Here is an 18,086-nt window from a genome sequence, read left to right on the forward strand (position 1 = left end):
TTAATTGGGTTTTAAGTGGTACATAGACCTTGGACACAGGCCTTCTGCACATGGGTGAATTTAATCCACAGTGAATAAGTGGCAGAGATGGGAAAAGAACCTAGACATTTTGATTTCTAAACTCATTCTCAATCCAGTAGACGGTAAGTTGCTCATTACCATATACATTGCCTATTGCAAAATAGATAGCTGCCTGGGTAATATTGCCTCTGGTAACACTTAGTTGTTGTGCATTCTCAGAATCTTCAGCTGGGTAACTGACACAATTCCATGTGTATGAGCATGGGCTCTATTAACAGTTTTAGCAAAGTTCAGCTTGCGTTTGCATTCATCTTCCAAAAGAGCTTGAATTTCTAATCATAACCATGAAAACACATGCAAACAGCAAGTCTGAAATAAACAAAATCCAAGCCTGACTCTGCCCTAGATCCATATTATGATATTGTAATGAAAACATAGTGCGTTAAAGGGAGATGGTCATCTTAAAAATTATATATATATATATATATAATTTATATAAAAAACAAAAAACCCGTAACTATATTATTAGGAGCATCTTACATGGTTAAAAGGGAAAGAATTTTAAAAATCCAAGATTCTTTTTGCAATTTACTCAGCAAGGACAATGAAAACAGGTGACTCACCTTTTCTTTTATTTCTATTCAGCCCTCTGGTCAAGTGATGATCCTTCTGGAATCAATAGTAAAACTACCATTAGTTTCAGTGGGAGTAGGACTTGGCCTGTTATCAATTTTGCTTCTCAATTCTCATGCACTAACACTATGCTGCCATATGGGAGTTGCAAACACTGCAAGGGAATGTTTAAATTCAAACTGTTTCACTGAAATGAAAAATAGTTATTAAATAGTCATTAAAACAGTTCTGCGACATTAGATTTTGCAAAAGCTTTCGCCAGTCCTACAGTTCGCTTACATTTGCAGCTCAAGTCCTGATATTATTCTTAAGTATTTCAAGAATTGATAGCAGTCTCTGACTTTAAATCATCATCTACCAATATTGTGCCATCTTCCAAACAATGCAGGTCACCAGATCCACAGATCTTCTGAATTTGTAATGACAGATCTCCAAAAGGGACATGATTTGGAAAGAAAGCTTAACAGATTTCTTTCCTGCTGTTTCAGATAGAACCAATTTGAAGTGGTCTATTCTCTTGACATGCATACAAAACTGTCATTGATGGCAGCTGAGTGCACATACTGAGACGGTACTAGATCTAAAAAAGTGTGAATAATAGCTGATTTTTTGTTTTAAAGGGGAGTTGGGGAGGAGAGTGGAGAATAAGTCCTGGACCCTCCTATGATACATAATAATTATCTTTGTTAATCATTAACATAATGATTATGTTAGTGTTTTATACTTATTTTTAAAGAGCCAAATGTAAAATATAGCACATTAAGTGGTATGAAATAGTGGATAGAGCACTGGACTGGGACTCATGATACCTGAGTTTTATTCCTGGCTCTGCTGGGATGACCTTAGGCAAGTCACTTCATTCCTCTGTTCCTCAATTTCTCCATCTGTAAAATGGGGATAGTGATACTGATCTGCCTTGAAAATGCTTAGAGATCTATTGATGAAAAGCTGAGAGCCAGGGATAAGGATGATTGTTATTAAGGCTGTTGGTCCAAATGCCACTTATCTTACTCTTGAAGTCAATGGGACATATGCAGCTAAAACTACCTGGATATGGCCTATCCTGTAGGTTTGTGAAGTTCCCTTGCGAACTTTTGGTGCAAAAATCAATGAATGGATTGTAGTGATCCATAAAAATAGTTTTTCAAATATGGCAGACAAAAGAATGTTAAACTCTGTATGTTTTATTACTTCCAGATTCCAAGAATTAGAGAATGCGGTAGAATAGATGTGAGGATTCAAAGGGCAAGAACCTGCATCTGTTAGTCCCTGAGCACCAGCCACATCAATGCTTCCAGCTCTAGCAGACCAGCAATTGATAGGCTATGCCTTGTGGAGCCAAACACCACAGGGGTGTGACAGCCCATGGAAGGCCTAATTGGTAGTGCTTCCAGGGTCCATGATTGGCCCAGGTGAACTATTTAAACCTGGAGGGAACACCAGAAAGCTGTCTGTGCAATTAGGTGGATCCTCAGCTGGCTGCTATGACAGACCCTGTTCATATGCCTGCATCTTGCCTTTGATGCCTGGCTTCTGACTCCAGCTCTGGCCCTACCTACTAGTCGTGACTGGCTCCACCCACTAGGCATGACTGTCCACACCCTGGCTGCTACAATAATTGCCTAAACAAAATGTGAGAGGTGTGCACATGGCAGCATTTTGTGACACACTTGTTAGTGAACATTAGGCAGGAGCTGTCACACCATCTTTTAGCCTCTTACTTCTCTCATACTACAAGCTTCATTATATAATAATATTGTAATAATTACAGGACCTTTGTATTGTGTCTGGTGTGTTTCTTTGTCACAAATGTATTGGCTAAGCTGCTCGGACTCTGCACTTTAAGCAAATGATTTAGAAGATTGTTTATTCTTCATAAGATGCTAATTATGGTTATTTTCCCAGTCTATGTTTATGGTTATTTTATGTCTAGTAAAGAAAGTATAATACATTTTTAAATAACATAGGTATGCCACATAGAGAAGATATCCATGTAATTTTTGTTTGATAAATAATGCTATTTTAAAAAAAGAAATTATTAGGAAATTCATTCTAGTGGTGTCCGGTGGAACAAACTGCAGGACAGACCTCAAAACACTTAACTAGAGTCCCATAAATAGCCATGTGCATAAGTTGAACACTAACCATGTTTGGTAATATTTGTCTGACTCTAGAAATGCAGGCCCACAGCCAGATCTGTATACTCCAATCTGCAAAATCTACTTTAGCGGGTAGAATCTGCTTCCAGAGTATATTTTCTTTTCTCTCTGCATATAAAACTCCCTCAAATATTGGCCACTGAAGTATTGCCCTAATATGAACAAATGGAAGCAAAACTGACAGGCCCTGGACAAGAGGGCAGAAGAAGATAGTCACAGCCCTGTGAGATTCTGTCACTCCAAGTCTGCAGAGCTTGGGATCTGAGGGTCTGGACATACATGTTAGGGGGGGGTGATGGTTGCACCTTGTGGCATCATCTGCACACACACAGACCCACAGATTTCCCCATGAGAGTTAAAGCTGATCATCTGAAATACTGAGCCTTTTGTGTGAATTCCTAATCTCTCCATGGATATATCAAGATCTATGGAATTTTCTCACAGATCTGGGGATGCCCACTGGGATGGTGAGTCTTACTCGCAACCATTCCCAGAAGCCAGACTCATCCAATGGAACACTGTGATGGAAATTCTGTATCATGAAAAGCATGGAGTTTCCTGGTTCCTTGCATAGGGATCACATGGTCCTTCAATGTATGAAATCTTATTAATTACTCTGAATCCAACCTATGATGAGCTAACTCCCTACTGTAAGATATAACTGATGCAAATAACTTAGCAAGATGAAAAATGAAAGTAGATGCTTACATGAATAAGGAAAGTACCTGTAGTTTCATGAGCTTTTATGCAAACCAAGACCTGGTCTCTAAAGGGTGCTGATCTTCTACAATTTCCTTTCAACCAAATCCAGATCCTCTTGCACAGAAGGCACAGAGCTCGGCTAAAGATCGACATCTTGGCTAAGCTTTGTGCCTGCTGAGTGCTAGTGGAATCCAGGGAAGGAGTTCCTTCTAGGAAGTACTTGTGGAGCTGTCTGAAATGGAGCTAAGAGGTAGGCACAGCAGCTGAACACACTCCCCTCACCAGAGACAACCGGGGTAGCAGATCGGGCTCCTTCTTTGTTAATTCACAACTGCAGGGGCAGCTCACACATTGCCTTTTCTGTGGCTGTCAATATGTATTAGTCAATGGGACTACTCCTGTGAGTAAGCTTTCTACTCAGTATGAGTAAGTGTTGCAGAACTGAATGGTGTAAAATAATAGATAAGCAATGGACAGCTCCCAGTTTAGTGTGTATCTATATCCTGATCATACACCAGTGGATCCTTTGACATTGAGTTCAGTGGGTGCAGCATCAGGTACTTGAAGAGACTCTATGCTCTTTAAATGACATGGCACATAGTATGCTCTTGATACACTAGATTCCAATGGGGCATGCACAGAAGCGCTGGGCTGGGCTGAACCCATCACCCCAAACTTTTGATCAAATCTTTTCACAGGTGTAAATATGTGTATCTCTCACCTACTATACTTCGAAGGACACTGACATCCTAGCATAGCACCAAGTTTTTGCAGAGTGTACTCAGACATGTTTTCTCTTTTTGGGTACTCTGTCTATCTGAAGACAGCGTCACACTCTTGAAGCTATTTAACTAAGAAGGTCGTGACTCAAATACGAACACTCAAATATGTACAACCTTCTTATTATTATTCAATACTTACATTTTGGTAGTATCCAGAGGCACTGATCAATGCCCCATGGTGCGATGTGCTACACAGACACAGAGTTCATGATCCCTGCCTCAAAGAGAGCTGATAGTTTAACCATGAACTTTCCTTAAGACATTTTTGTTCTGATGGAAGGCAGGGTCCAGTTCTGAGCTAGTTTCGTCTCGTTAAATGTCAGTGAAAATAAAATCTCAGAAATTCAATTTAATCATGATTTATATTTATTAGCAAGTTGTTTAGGTTTTTATTAAGATCAAAATATAAGAGAAAAGGATAATGATATGGTATCTTCTTTCTAAGATTATGTAAAATATATACAACATGTTAAAGATTTAGGAATCTCTCTGAAGTGAAGTCATCCATCCTACTAGCCTTAAAGACACAATATTTCTTTATAGTATATCGCTAACAACTGGCCACACAAATTCACATTACTGAAGTTTTTATTCACATTGCAAGTCACTGATGATAATAATTAGCTGTAAATGCAAAATTCCCTAAATTTGACATTTGATGTAGCCTTCATTCAGAGGGAATTTGCATGCTAAAATTAACTTACATAACTTTTGTATGTTAAAAATTGACACAAATGTCTTCCTTGGGTATTCATTAAATATTAGAAAACCACTGCAGGCATTTTCCTACCTCCACTATGCAGCTCAGGGGTGCACAGCCCTTAAAGCCAGCTGAGTCTGCCAGCGCAAGAGGCATTTCTGACCATAACAAGCACTTGAGGCCTATTCATACAATGCAGGCTATTTCTGACCATTTTCCAGAAATCTGGAGAAGCACATCACACCCAAACAGGCAAGCCTCAGATGAAAATAAAAATAAAAATCTCGGTTTTCTTCTCCTTGCCTGCTCTTGTGATGCTGCCCAGCATCATTACATTTTACCCCTTATTTTCATTACAAAGGGTTAGTACTGCCAACCCTAACTCCTCTGAGTTGTTCTACTGACACAGTGACTCACCCAGGTAAGGGTTTGTAGGATTTGGCCCTTCATGTTTTATGTGTCTGAATATTCAAAGATAACAGGACTGTGATCAGGTGTGTTCACTGCATTGGCTCCAAAAGAGTTAATGTGGGCCGTCTGAGAGGCCAATTAGGCTACCTGGCTGCACCTGGAGTGACACCCAGGATTAACTGAGGATGAAGCACAGCTGGGCAGGAGCTGGGTGGTTAGTTTAAAGAGAGGAAGAACACCTGTATGGTGAAACTCTGCAGAGACTCTCTGGGATAAGAGAGCAGAGAAAGAGAACAGAATGGGAGGGTCAAGAAGGAAGTGGATAAGAATAAGTTCTCGGATTCTCACCTAAGCAGAGGAAGGTGATATGGAGTAGGCTCTGGTGGGTAGCCCTGACGACAGGCCAGAAACTGGACTTCTAAGGAAGAGCCTTGAGAGAGATGTAAGGTCAAGCCCAAGAAGTATGGAAGTGAGTTTTTGTTTATACTTTTTATGTTAGGGTTTTGTTAGGGGATTCCAGGGGTGGGCCTTGAGAGTCCTGGCCCTGTAAGAAGGGCTAATCTAGAGAAATAATGGGGAAAAAAGGACTCAGAGAGGCTCAGTAGGAAGAAATCCAGGGAAACAGCAACAAGTAGCTGTGTGGACCAGACCTTGGCTGTTGGCTATAGGGTCCCTTGGCTGGAACCTGGTGTAGTGGTAATGTCCAGGTTCATGTACTTGCCACCAGAAAAGGTGGGGGGGAGCCTCTGAGAAGGGGATAGGACCAATGGGGGACCCTGAGAAATGAATGTAAGGACCACTGGGCCTAGATTTGGGGCTGGTGATCTGATATAAGGTTTTGGACACTGACTTGGCCAGAGGGCTGAGGACCAGAGTGGCTGTTGGCAGGGGCTGCTAGACAGGGAGAGAGCTGCTATGCCACATCCAGACATAAGGAGGTGCTTCAGTGATGAGTCCACACCTTCACAAGGATTTTGAAATATGAATATCAAATAACAACCCTTTCATTGACTCCTACTACTCAAAGCCAGTGCTGTAGACCACTAACTTGTAGAGTACACTCAGAAAGGAAAATGCAGAAAAGCTAAATTATTAAGTTGCACCTTTGGGATGTATTAACTGGAGAGTTGTATGGATAGGATTGTCCCCTTTTACATGGCACTGGTGAGGCTTCAGCTGCAGTACTTTGTCAGCTCTAGGTGCCTCACTTGAGGAAAGATGTGAATAAAATGATAAAAGATCTAGAAAACCTGATCTGTGAGGAAAGGATAAAAAACTGAGCCCGTTTAGAAAAGAAGCTTGGGGGGGGGGGGAAACCTGGTAACAGTCTTCAAATATGTTAAAAGCTGTTATAAAGAGAACAATGACCAATTGTCCACTGAAGGTAGGACAAGAAGTAATGGGCTTAATTTTCAGCAACGGAAATTTAGATTTGACATTAGGAAAAACCTTTCTAACTATAAGCGTAGTTAAGCTCTGAAATAGGCTTCCAAGGGAGATTGTGGAGTTCTCATTATTGGAGATTTTTAAGAACAAGATGGACAAGCAACCATCAGGGCTGGTCTAGGTTTACTTGGCCCTGCCTCAGCTCAGGGGGCTGGGCTTGATGACTGAGGTCTCTTCCAGCCCTACATTTCTATGGCTCTATGATTTTCACAGAGGATGCTGGGATATGGGCCTGATTTTTGGAGATGCTGAATACTTGCATCTTCTATTATAGCTATTAATTGGCTAAGCCTATGAAGGCCTTAAACTCAACCCAACAGAGATTTCTCTGTCTATATGTAATGCAATAAGATTTGAATGCTGTGTCTGATCAATTCCAAAATTTCAGAGAATGTTTTAGGTATTTAGCCAGAACTCTACTGCTTTTTGGGGAAAATTGGAAAACCAAAAATAGGGGGAACAGGGGGACATGTGGAACCCCTGCAGTCTGATTAGCATAGCCTAAAGTACCTCTGCAATTGTCTTTAGGTCAAACACTGGTTAGTGACACCCATGAAAGCCTTTTACCATTAAAATACCCTATTTCATCTCCAGTCACCCCCTGAATAGAGTTGAATATGTTGATATTCTAAATGACTTTTCTTCCAGGAAGAAAGAAGACAAACAATTAGGTCAGGGTGTGTGTGAAGAGGAGAATGGGAGGAAAACAAGGGGGCTAAGGGGTCTACAGATAACCCTGACATGGTAGGTGGAGGAGGATGGAGGACCCTGGTATGGGGGGAGAGGGGTTATGTGGGGTACACAGATCTTTGGCAGGGGACAGATTAGGGGATCCTGGTTTGGTGCAGGGGAGAATGGGGGCACACAGAGCCCCCGCTGAGAGGAAGATTGGGGGAACCTGTTTGGGGAGAGGGAAAGGGGGGAGCAAAAGTGATTACAGGAGCTGTAGGCATGAACAGTAGTATGAAAAACAACTGAGATAATCCAGTCAATTCCAATTATTATGAAGTATATTGTTGAGTATAGTCTGACAAACCATTGTATTTTCCATAAATCAGGCCTCCCTAATCTATTCAAATCTGTTGAATGAGTTAACAGAAGATGGCTTGGTTCTGCAAGGTGCTGAGCCCTCTGACCCTGACTCATCTCTACTCATCCCGCTCCCCCAAGGAGAGTTGACTGGGTTGACCCCCTAAATGACTTATCTTTCAGAAAGAGAGAAGAAAAACAGTTAGATTAGTGTGTGTGTGAAGGGAAAAATGGGGGAAAGCAGGAGGAAAAGGGGTATAACCCTGGCATGGTGGGTAGGGGAAGAATGGGGGATCCTAGTATGGAGGAGCACATACTTAACTTTAATCACATTAGTATTCACATTCATTTTAATTGGTTTGTTAACATGTTTGAAGTTAAGCATGTCCGTAAGTATTTTGTTAGATTAGGGCCCTTGTACTCTGCACCTAGATCCGCTGAATATAATGTATCAAGACTTTCTATTGACTCTGAATAGAGTTCCTCATTTGTTTCTCTCATCGAAACTTGGGCACATGAAGTGGGAATCTATCTTTTTATGGATTCAAAACAGGTGAAGATACAGGAAACAGAAGTACTGCTATGTGGCAAATTTTCAAAGTGAAGAAAAAGTTAATGGGGATACTCTAAAGAATAGTGCTAAGACAGATATTGTTCAATATATAAGTAAATGACCTGGAAGAGGGAATGATTGATATGGCTAGATTTGCAGCTGACAAAAGGTTTTTTGGTGAGGGGAATTGGGAGATCCAGAAAGACACAACATAGTGGCAAACGAAAGCCTGTGTGTGTGTGAGTGTGAGAATGACTGGGAAGAGAAGATGATTGATATGTCTAGGTGGATAGAAGGGAAATGTAAAAGTACTCAAACACATGGCTGGGTTCTGAATTAATTGTAAATCTCCCTGAAAATGATGTAGATGTAATCCTAGAATCTTCAATGAAGACATCTGCTCAATGTATAATGAAGGTAAAAGGAATAACAGAAGATGTTAGGAAGCATTAAGAAAAGAATAAGGAATATAAAGAGAGTGATTTACATAATAAATGTTACTATACATCCTTACCTTGCATTCTGATTTCAGATGAGGTCAATCTCAAAAAGATGACAGAAATGGAAAATGTCTAGAAGGGTATTAAAACAATATTAATAAATAATAATAATAAATATTAAAAAATTAAAACAATATTAGAAGTCCACTGGATACAAATGCATGTGGGGGAGGCCAGGCTTCCCTCCTAAAAGAAATTTAGCAGACTAGGCCTATTTACTTGGAAAGCATATGCATAAGAGGATAGAACAGATGTATATAAAATAACTTCTCTATAATTAATCTGTTGCTCCTATGTAACCCTCCATACTATACAAACAAGATACTGGATGTAATTAAAAAAGAAACTCACTTAAAATTGATAAATAGAAATATGTTAACATAATATACAATTAAATTATGGCACTCACTGGTACACAATAATGCAGAAGGGTTCATTTTCTGGGCTGACTCAGGCAACACTATCCCTTCACCATTGCTTCAGTGTCATTGCCTGAGGTGGAGGTCAGCAAGGAAACTATATATAAATTAAATCACTATTACAGTAAGGAGTTTTCTGAGATAGCTTGTTCTAGGATGGCAGTTTCTATATTCCAAAGCAAATTTTCTACTGTATTATGTCAAGGTTGTGTTAAGTTTCATTCTATTACTTCTCCAAAAAAAAAAAAGGCAATGTTTTTGCTTAAAAGGAATTAAGCACATATACAAAAATTTGACAGGTTGGCAGCACTGGAAAGTGATCTCCTCAATAGAAATACAGCATGAGCAGTGGTAGTACAGAGCTCTTCTCACCACCTCAACAATTTGCTTCTATCCTTTTTAGGAAGGATCTTCTCTAAGACACCAATCTTGCAACTCATTGCATGTTGGCAGGACTGCTGTCTGTGCAGAGTCCAGTGGACTTCAGTATGTTCTGTGCAACCCACTTGTGCTCAATAAACTGCACAGAATATATCCGTACCTAAAGCTTTGGGGGGAAATCTCCCACTGGTGTTAATGCAATGGTTAAGAATTTTCTGGAAATTTCTAGTGTAGATTCAGGAAGAGGTTAATTCAGTCTTCATGCTCATTCAGTCCTTGATCTCTTCTTATCTGACCCTGCTAAGAATTCTTCCAATTTAGTGTTTTTTGTGTTGTATACACACATCCACTGAAACTCTACTTCAGTTATGTCTTGTTGCACCAAACCCACCAAATAGCTGTTAGTAACAACGTTTGGTCACTAATGATCTAGGGTGAACTAAATTCAATGACTGAGCAGTGAAAAGCCTCTCCTCCTATTATTAATCCCTGGAATTGTTCATACTGCAATATATAAAAATATGGTTGTTAGCCTCTTTGTAAATGCTAAATTTTAAAGATATATGTAATTCTAGGATACAAATTCCTTCCTGTATTAAAAATGTCCCTGGTAGGTGCTGACATCTTTCCATAATTGTTGGGTGACTTTGAATTAGAGGGGGACAAAGACAAAATTGTAAACTTTTAAGACTCAATATTGCATTAATATCACTTTTACTTTTAAAATGAAAATTTGCAATCAAATTAGTTTGTATTAAGGATTTGCCTTTTTAAAATTCATATAAAAATGTCTGACCAGTTGAAGTGCCGTTATGTTTAAAAAGTGATATAATTCATACAGGTAACCCTGGATCATGAAAAAGTTCATGATGGCTTTTAGTGTAGGGACAAAATATGCATCTGCAATGGCCACCTTTTTTAACACAATTCTCCTCATCAATCTATGTTGCAAATAGACCTGTATTCAGCATTTAATCCACTGATGTCAATGAAAGTTCTAAATACTGAGCTAACTGTTTCCATTTCCTCCCATGACCAGACCAGAGCCTGAACCCACAGATTCTAACTGAGGAGGCATAAAAGGGAGAGTGCCATCTTTGTGGCATATTCCCCTGTTGCCCATGTAAGCTATGGATTCTGGTACTGGCTCTTAAGACAAGGGATGAAAATGGGAGAGATGAAATGGTGAACTGGATGTTGTGGAATCTCCCCTTCTGCAACCCAGTGCAAAACATTGCAAGTCTGAATGGCAGTCACTTAAATGGCTTCGTATTGTGGAACTGCCACTGAGTAGAGGGTTCCAGGGTATCTGGCAACCTGGGAAGCCACTGACAGCATGTCTCCTCCATGACTTCCCAATACAGAGCAGGAAGGTCAGCCACTCGGTGGAAAAAACCGAGGGACTTTTGTGACTTCCCACACTGAAACTGAAGGGAAAGGGAACTGAAATGTACTCCTCCCCTTCCTCTGCAGCCGAGCTAGTGTGGAGGTTGCCTAACTTGCTACTGGCATATAGGCTAACAGAAAATTCTTATTCCATGGAGAAAGGAGGAAGCAGGAGAAGATTTTTGACTCATGGTGTCTGAGTCACAGTGCTTCTCAGGGTTACCTCTGAACTGGTGAACTTTACCCATCACCCCTTTCACAGGGCTAAAGTCACAATCTGGACTTCTAAAAATTAAAAAAACAAGGGCCAATTCTGCAGCCCATCCACTCAGAGAACTCATGCTAACTTCAAAAATTGGTTCAATAGAGGCAAATATTCGTCTATAGATAGACCAACTAATTCATGAAGAAATAGTCTTTTTTTTCTTTATCGGGTCCTTTGATTTTTGAAAGAAGCCAGCTTTAGAAAGACTTAGTGTAGACAAAGGCTGTAACAGGCAATAAACATACAAAGAACCATATTCCCAAACAGGAGATAGTCAAACCAATTATCAGAAAATAAAAACTGAGCAGTTACTGAGGATGTATTTATAACATCCTTCTACTGACCATGGGCCCTGTAGACAATGAAAATTCAGCTAGGTTGAGCCTACTTATAAAATTAAGCTACCAAATATTAATAAGTTGCATATTGCAGAGTATGTGAAATGGTGGCTGGAGTCCCTTTTTTGAAAAGGGGTGGTTGTTTCTCATTGCAAAACACCCATGCTGTCTTTCCATTCTCAAAGTATGTCTGGTATTTCATGAAGATAACTGCTTATTAATTGCCTCTCTTGTCTGGACCATCTTCCCTAATGAACTCATCCTCTTGGAGTAACTTATCTATGCAGTAAACAGAAATGTGTTAAATGCAGGGTGTGCTAGACCTCCATGGATCCAGATCTCTCAAAATACCTTATGATCAAAGCCCATGGCTGGATGTCACCCCAAGTATTGCTCAATTTAATCACAACAACCCCAATACCCCTTTGTTTGAAGCATGGAACACTGAAACTAAACAACAAATCTAGGTGGATAGCACCTTTTAAGTAAGTAAAACACATGGGTCTCTCCCTCTTGTATTTTTGGAAATTCCTGTGTTTACTCATGTAAATTACCAAAATGCTTTGAAAAACATTGAATTTAAGAATATAAAAGAGAAGCAATGGAAATAAGCAAGGCAAGCAAGCTTCAAGAGTGAAGAGTCACTCTGGACACGAAACTGACAAGACCTGCCATTTTGCCCAGCTGTCTTCTGAGACCAAGGAGCCAGGCTCTTGGGGGAAGCGGCTAAGAAACCATCACCGCCTCTTGCCTGCATTGGTGAAGATAATTGCTTTTGCAGCTAAAATATACTGGACTTCTGATTTGAGGGCTCATTTTATATGTTTATAAGTATAGTAATTAAAGCCTTTCTGTCATTATCGAACGAGAGTTGTGTCACTAATAGCAGATCCCAGTCTGTGAGTTAACAGCCCTATTCAACCTTTTTTGGAAACACATACAGCATGCTACAGGTGGTCTGTAATAAGGAGGACTGGAGTCTGAAGTTTCTGAAGATCTGGACTTCTACTAAGTATAATCAGTGTATTACCCATAGTGCAGTAGCTTCCTGTTAAGCATTTTAAAGTATTTCATGTACTACCACACCCATATCATCCTTAATCATTCAGCAGTGAGCTTACTTTGATGAGATGTTTTGCCACTTTTGTTATTTGCTTAATTGCTCTCTGTAGTTTTGCTTCTGAAATTGCTAGCAGCGAAAAGTTTTAATTCTTCATCTTCACATCCATCAAATGGAATTGTTGGCTCCAGGTGGTTGAGTACTTTATTAAAGTGTTCTCATTATTCCTTGTGTTCTGCTTCCATTGTTAACTATCTTCCATATTTTCCTTTTACAACACCACTAACTCTGGAACTATGGTGAACATTGCTTATACATCTATACCTGTTTCTTAGTCAAATCTCACTGATGCTGCTTCGGCTTCTCCAGCTTTTTTATCGAGCTATTCTCTCATCTTTCCAGCATAACTTCTTTATCTCTTTGTCTTTCTCTAACTACTCCCACTGCAGCGTGCATTGTTCCTGTCAACTGTTCTTGCCTCTCTTGAGGCTTTTTGTTTTCTCAGTCAATTTCCCTGTGTGTAGCTGTATCCACTCTTCTTTCCTTGATCCTCTCGGTCCAAATGGAGTTGTGGCAGCTTCCTGGCAGACGTCTCTAAAGCAGGCCCATTGTTCTTCTGTATCATTATTCATTACCCACCACTCTTGAACTTTGAAAACTGATTTTTAAAATCCCTCCCAATTCCCGGGTTAGGCATTTTCATTCCATCAAATACCATCTCTTTTCTTGTCTGTCTTTTTAGCTTTATTCTGAATGTGCTGATAAGACAGTGGTTGCTTCCTACATGAGCATTTATAAAATATCATGTATTAGTAATAATCTTCCCCCCCTCTATTTTATGGCACTGGTACGTGATATGTAACAATAATTTAAATTGGCTTGTGTACCAGATGACTGGAGGATAGCTAATGTGACACCAATTTTTACAAAGGCTCCAGAAGCAATCCTAGCAATTACAGGCCAGTAAGCCTAACTTCAGTACCAGGAAAATTGGCTGAAACGATAGTAAAGAACATAATCATCAGATACATAGATAAATATGATTTGTTGGGGAAGAGCTAACATGGCTTTTGTAAAAGAAAATCATGTCTCATCAATCTATTAGAATTCTTTTAGGGGGGTCAACAAACATGCAGACAGGGGTGATCCAGTGGATTTAGTGTACGTGGACTTTTCATAAGCCTTTGCAAGGTCCCTCAACAAAGGCTCTTGAGCAAGGTAAACAGTCATGGGATAAGAGGGTCCTCTCTCCTGGATCAGTAATTGGTTAAAAGACAGGAAACAAAGGGTAGGAATAAATGGTCAGTTTTCAGAATGGAGAGAAGTAAATAGTGGTGTCCCCTTCAGGGATCTTTTCTGGGACCAGTGGTATTCAACATATTCATAAATGATCTGGGGAAAAAAGGAGAACAGTGAGGTGACAAAATTTGCAGACTATACAAAATTACTCAAGATAGTTAAGTCCAAAGCAGACCGCAAAGAGTTACAAAGGGATCTTCCAAAACTGGGTGACTGGGCAACAAAATAGCAGATGAAATTCAATGTTGATAAATGGAAAGTACGTCACATTGGAAAACATAATCCCAACTACATATACAAAATTATGGGATTTAAATGAGCTGTTACCACTGTTTTTTTGAGATTTTTGGAGTCAGTGTGGGCAGTTCTCTGAAAACATCTGCTCAGTGTGCAGTGGCAATCAAAAAAGCTAAGAGTTAGGAACCATTAGGAAATTGTTAGATAATATGACAAAAACATCATAGTGCCATAATCCATAAATCCATGGTACGCCTGCAACTTGAATACAGTTTGTGGTTTTGGTCATCCCATCTCAAAAAAGATACTAGAATTAGAAAAGCTACAGAGAAGGGCAACAAAAATGAAAACAAATGTTCTGTAGTCACACAGTGGTCAGCCTGTGTAAAATGGGGCATGTCGATGAGTCTAATACTTTTCTAGTGACATTTGAGAGGATAGTATACTGTTGAATAGAATCAAACTGGTCATAGATGGAAAAACTGTAATGAGTAAGCAGGCTTCAGCCAAAAAGGACCATGTATATGTCACATCTTCACTCTAAGATGGTTGATTGAGAAAGGGTTTACTTACCAGAAAGATTAGTCTTGAACTTGATATATTTCACCAAAGCTTTCAACTGCATTAATATCACTATGGAATATCTTGCAACAATTTGGGCTTCCTAGAAAGATAATGAAGTTGCTGTCAGAAGGCTCAAAATCCTTTGTAAGAACAGAGTGGAGAGTGGTTTGATATTGTCATTGGAGTGCAGCAGGGTTGCATCTTACCACCCTGTCTTTTCTGCATTATGACAGATTTGATGATTCAAAGAGCAATATCAAAGGAAGATTCAGAAGTTATGTGGAGTAGAGAAACTTCAAGATCTCAACTTTGCAGATGACATTGTTCCATTAGACACAGATGACAATGCCATTAAAAAGATCATTATCAATATCAAACATGAGACTGCCAAAGTAGGATTAAGAATCAGCCAAAAGGAAGTCCTGATTGTTGAAAGATAAGCCAGCAATGATGGTGCATAGATTGATAGTGAAGAATATGGCACGGTTAGAAAGTTTGCATATAGTGGAAGCCCAATCAGTGCTGATAGCTACTCCATAAGGAGGTGGGAGCAGGAAGTGAGAAGACAACTGGAGGCTTTTTTTAGACTGGCAAATATTTGGAAGAATAGGAGATTCACACAGAACCAAGATAAAGATATACATTGGCACTGTGGTACCTGCATTATTTGCTTCTGAAACTTGGCAAAAGCTAGAATCCCACAACTGGAAATGTAACACATTCCAGTACAGATGCTTGAGGAGAATACTTGGTGGGATAAAGTAACTAATGCAATGTGTTATAAAGGACTGGCCAACAGATTGTAGAGATCATGACTGAAGTAGTAGGGATGTCAATAAACAGTGTTCTAGACAAGTCCTTGACTGGATACCTCTTGGTGGAAGACAGAGAAGAGGAGGACAACAGATAATATACGGGAGAACCTTTGAGAAAGATGTTGTTGTCTTGGAAGCAGTGTGGCACTGGACAGATAGAAGTAGAAACACTGGGTTGCCTTGTGACACAAAGCATGAGAAAATCATATGTAATAACTCTGCATTTATGTGACTACCAGACATTGCTTTTTGCTGACACATCTAGAAAATGCTTCCTATGCATTTTTGTCAAAAAAAATTAATTAATTACGAATAGTGCACCTTGCTGAACTCCGTTTGAAATCACTGTACAAGTGTGGTGTCAGTGGTGGCTATGTAGCTGTAGGTAGTCTCTTTTGATCACATGTGAAAATAAGATGCCAGTCTCTTCTATGCCTTATAGATCCCTCAACACTTCATATTAACAAGGTTGGCTGCTTAAACATACTGGCCGAAGTTCAGATTACATCCCACCTACCTAACCTTCCTATTGGGTTTTAAATGAATAAAGTAATGAATACCCTTGAGCATCCAGTTTGAACTAGTATATGCGCATCTCTTTAGAGTGGTGGCTTCTCTGGAGATGTTACAACTTGAGTGAATTGGCCTAATCATCCCTGCTGCTCTCCTATTTACCCTTCCCAGGAAATGCATCAATTTCACCATAGCAAATACACAACTGCATTTTTAAAACCATGGACCCCAAAGGTACTAACTTAATTCAATGAGGTTTAACTCAGTTCAGTAAAGTTTATTCAGGATATTGGAGAAAATTGTCAGTCTGTCACAGCTGGGTCTGTAGCCCTCTTCGTCAGTAGATCATAATGTGCTTCATGAAGGAGATATGTATCATCTTCCTCATTTTACAGAGCTGAAGTGATTTGCCCATAGTAACCCTGTCAGCCAGTGGCAGAGCTGGGAACAATCAAACTAGGTCTCCTGAGACCCAGTCCCGTGTTCTATCCATAAGGCAAAACTGATTCAACTCTCCATTTCTTGCCGCTATTCTTTTGTAGAACATTGCTGGCACAACACTGTGTAATGTTCACTTACATCACACTAGAAAACAACTTTTAAAATATTACTTATTTTGCTTATCTTATGCAGTTAAAGATAAAAAATGCAAATTTTAAATATATTTATCAAGTTATCTTGAGCTGAGATGCTTGTCTTTTGAAATGTCAGATGGTTAGTGTGTGGAAAGTGGGTTTGGTTTTCCTGTTCAATGCATATTCAAAACTTCTTCAATACAGAAGCAAAATTATATAATTGTAGATGAAAATTGCTTGTTTCCTCTTAATCCTTTCATAGAATTTAACACCAGAGGAACCATTATGATCATCTAGGCTGAACTTCCTGCATAACACAGGCCAGATAATTTCACCTAGTGATTCCTGCATCTCAAAACGTCCCAAATCCATATAACACCCTTGCTTTAATATTCAAAACTGAAATAATGTACAGATATTTTAATTAAAGTAAGTTAAAAGTGAAGTTGTTGGATTACAGTTAAGATGCTTAGTTTTCATTTTTATCCAAAATGTTTTATTGGCTAGTCTCATTAGATTTTTTTTTTTTTTTTGGGGGGGGGGGGGTGGGACTTTAAATTCTTCCAACTATAGGGGAAAAAAATATAAATTGGCTTAGTTCATGTTTTTAAGACAGATGTATTTGAAATGAAGTATCTTTCCTTTCCTGTTCAATTCGTCCCAACAGTAAATTAACTCTTAACTATAAAGAAAGGAAATGAGTTTCCATGTATTTTATTTCATGCAAACAAGTTTTGCTCCCTTTGGGCTAAACTGGCAGAACTGATTAATATTTGAAAAAAACATAATTTATTAAACAAAGTTGTGTAAATAAAGACTAGAATTTCTACAGGACTCTCAAATAGTCAGCATATTCCTTTATCCATTTGGAATGGAAGAAGGAAACTACAAACTAAATCTGGTGTTGTGGTGCCAAATTTATTCATGTGCTATTTCTTTTAGAAAGAACATAATTGAACTTTCAATGTTTGCTTTTTTTTCTTTTCTTAGAGAGATGCCTAAAAAGCATGTAGGTTTTACCAATTTTGAGAATCTTGTTCAAATGTTTGAGATGTTTGAACACTTTTGGAAAGCCATTTTTTTTCTGTTTCAAAGAAATGTAGAAAGTGCACATACCACTCCAAAAGGCCAAAACAAAATCCAACATCCAGCTTACCTTGGTTGAATTTAATGGCATAAAATAAACAAATACTAGTCTTAGAAACAGACAGAATTGTTATAGAAAAAAGTTAGTAGTTCAACATCTTTTTGGTATGTTGATTGACTGATCCCAACATAGCCTGAGTTGCTGCTGCCAT

This window comes from Emydura macquarii, unplaced genomic scaffold (assembly GCF_026122565.2).
Source record: "Emydura macquarii macquarii isolate MOO-44397 ecotype Brisbane River unplaced genomic scaffold, CSIRO-AGI_Emac_v2 contig_1045, whole genome shotgun sequence".
In the NCBI taxonomy this organism is placed as follows: Eukaryota; Metazoa; Chordata; order Testudines; family Chelidae; genus Emydura; species Emydura macquarii.